Raw genomic sequence first — 3620 nt, 5'->3', positions numbered from 1 at the left:
AATAACCCTATAGTCAGAAAGGATATGACCCGGCATGCTCTTCAATGTTTTGAAAGAGGTGCTGCAACTTGGTGGAGGATGTACCAAACCATCAATGGATGGCAAGGAGTAACCACTTGGAAAGAATTTAAGTGGACTCTACAAAGATCTCGTCTTGTGTCCCAGAAATTGAAGCCTTATGGAAAGGATATGAAGAAACCTTGTGCATACAAGCCTTGTGGAGAAATAGGACACAACCATAAGGAACACAAGGATGAATGCCCTAACTCTGAAGGAAGTCACCCAGCTGAAGAATGCCCAACTCGGCAGATCACTTGTTTCTTGTGTGAAGGGACTACCCACTACCCTGCTCAGTGTCACATCTATCCCATGGTACAAAGGACCATCCAGGAGAAGAAAGAAGCAATGAAAAGAGCCCTCATGGAAATTTTAGAGGAATCTGTGATGAAGGAAGAGGTGGAGGACACACCCAAAGGAGAACCAATTAAACCCTGCACCAAGTCATGCTATTCATGTGGAGAAGAAGGACACATCTCCCAAAATTGTCTGAATGGGGATTTAGTAGAATTCCCGACAGAGGAATTAGAGTATGACCCACAGGAAATAGAAGCCCTGATTGGAACGGAAAAGTCCAGGAAGAGAAATAGATTGGATCCCAGGAACAACCCAATTTCTACAAAGAGAGACCTGAGTCATATCACATGTTTCAGGTGCAAAAATTCAGGACACTACTTCAATGATTGCCCAAAAGGGAAGATGAGGACCCCAGGAGGCTATATAATCACAAGGAAACCTCGAGATGTGTCAGAAGTAAAATGTTTCCGTTGTGATGAAGCAGGGCACTTTGCCAGAGAATGCCCCAAGGAGACGGAGACTTGTGATAAATAGTTGAGTGCAACGAGAAATATAGTAGTAGTAGTGTGGACATTTCTTTTATTAGTGAGGTGTCGGATTGAGGCATGTAATGGAATGCAGGAGATTGTAATAATTTGAGAATCAATAAAGTTAGCATCATTGGTATTGATTTGGATTCTATGAGTTGTTACTCTATGAAGAAAGATTTTGACCATTTTCGAGGATATGACAAATATGGTCTATGGAAGATTGTGCATCTTAAGGGTGGTAGTACCCTGTGAGGAAACTTGACCCTTGGAAAAAGGTAATGATATTCCATGAAGTGGATTTCGAACAAAATAAGTATGAGTTTTGTCTCGATATGTTTGATACCCCAAGAATATGAGGGTATGGAGTATTATTGGATGTAAAGGAGGTAGTCTATGAAATTGGAGACAGAGCATGTCTTCGTGTGTTCCCTCTGCGAGGAGTTAAACTATTTGGAGTTAAGGGAAAGTTAGCCCCGAGATTTGTAGGACCATACCGAGTTTTGGAACGTATGGGAGAAGTGGCCAACAAGTTGGAGTCACCCGAAGGACTGTCATGAGTTCATGATGTGTTTCACATTTTCCAGTTGAAGAAGTGCCATGCAGAGATGGCCAATATTCCCCTGTAAGGACGCTTGACCTTGGAAAGGATAATGATGTTCCACGAAGTGGAGTATGGACTTCATAAGTATAAGTGTTTTTTTATCTTGGTATGTGGGATATCCCACGAGGATGAAGAGTACTATTGGATATAAAGGAGGTATGATGTTGGAATTATGGATCAATGGAAATCCCATGATGAGTCTGAGTAATCATGTCCTAGTGGTGCCAGTAGAAGGAAGGAAGACAGTACAATTGGATGGATTTAAGAATACTAGGAAGTTGGATGTTGGATTAATGATCAGTTGCTCGATGATAAGTTCAAGGACTACAAGTGATGAGATGGGCCATAACCCACAGGCCCCAGGACCTGCCAAAAAGAAAGCACATCTCTTGTTGAAGGGAAGACCCTGGAAGAAGTTATGATTTTATCGACAGACGATCTTATAGGAGTTACGCAAAACCTGAGAGTTGTGAAGGAACGATAGATGTTTGTTTGGCTTGCAGAATCATTGGATTTTTCCGAACTTGGTTCGTCCACAAGAGAAATTTTGCAATGCTTGCGAGGATGACCGAGTGTTAGAATGCGAGATTCGCTAAACTATATACAAGGTAATGATTTGGGTGCGGGATGGATTGATCACCATACCGACTTACTCTTATTATTCGCTTTGCTATACGGGATGGTAAATCTGAGTGACTTACCTATAGTAGAGAGACGACGACCAAACCTTGTTTGAACCTTAGAATGGTGTAAGTATTTTTCCCCTTGTACAAGGCAGCTCTTGCCAATCGTAGGTTATACGGTGAGGATCAACCAGACCCATTTCCTGCAGGAGAAACCGTAAATCGTTGACCACCATGAGATATCGATAGTTGTTTAGTTTTGGCGCCAGACCCGTCAGCTAAGAAGACCGAGTCATGGAAGAACCTTACCAAGATGAAAGGACAGAAGAATTGTGGTAAAGGTTATGCCACTACCTGAAGAGTCCACAGAAGGAATTATACTAAAGATCTGAGAAGACCGACCCTGTCAAAGATAAGGATGGAGTATATGAGTATTGATGCGACCGTAACCATGCTTCTAAGGGTGGTAGCACCCCAGACCCCGGTGATGATCGATGGATTTTGAGAAGACCCCCAAACCCTAACCTATTTCTTTCTAGCCTCTCCGAATCTCGAGGACGAGATTCATTTTAAGGGTGGTAGGTTTGTAACATCCCAAAATTCTAAATTTTGGAATGTTATAATAAACAGATAGATTGGATTGATTGTTTGATTGATTGACTGAAAGTGAGTGGAATTCGAAATCTTTTGAAAGTTAAATGAGAGGGAATAAAAGGACTTGCCCAAACTTTCATTTTGCTTTTATGATCTCCATGAATTCAAATTCTTTTCATCACAAAACCCTGGAGAGAAGATGACATGACTTCTTCCATTTATTTAAATGACAAGGGGTGTTGAAAATATTTGAATTTCATTTGAAAATATTTTCCAATTCTGAAACTTTATGCAACTCAATGATTTTCACGAGAGATGATAAAATGACTTCTTCAAAACATATGAAATAGGAGATGGGAGTTTCAAAGGATTAAATTCAAAGTCCCATTGAAATTATTTTCCAATATTGGACTTATTTGAGTTTTATTCAAATTATTTTTCTCCAAAATAAAAATATATAGAAAATAGGGTAACATGATTCCCTACATCAGAAAATTGGAGAGAAATAAATTTGAAAACATTTTGGTATTTTTAAAATGATTTTTATTGGATTTTTATTAAGGCAGTAGCACTCTTTGCTTTATTTAAATTTGTGAGGATTTTATTTGACTTCACAAAAATGTTCACGTTGTAGGAAATCTTTTTCTGAAAATTTTGATATATTATATGCCTATATAATATTTCATTTTATATTTTATTTCTTTTTCTCTTTGTTAAAAAAAACTCTTCGAACAGTGCCAGGCCGAAGCCCAGCACTGCTCTCTCTCCCCGTCGCCGACTGGGCCAGCCCAGCGCCCGAGCCAGGCCGCGGCCTGCCAGCCCAGCGCGCCCTCGCTCGTCCCCGAGCTCCCGCTCGGGAGTCCGCCGGCCGTACGCCGCCGCCGCCGACGTGCCCGAGGCGGACACACCTCCCCACGC

This window comes from Aegilops tauschii, chromosome 4 (assembly GCF_002575655.3).
Source record: "Aegilops tauschii subsp. strangulata cultivar AL8/78 chromosome 4, Aet v6.0, whole genome shotgun sequence".
Classification (NCBI taxonomy): Eukaryota; Viridiplantae; Streptophyta; class Magnoliopsida; order Poales; family Poaceae; genus Aegilops; species Aegilops tauschii.
Note: the sequence above shows the minus strand (reverse complement) of the source record.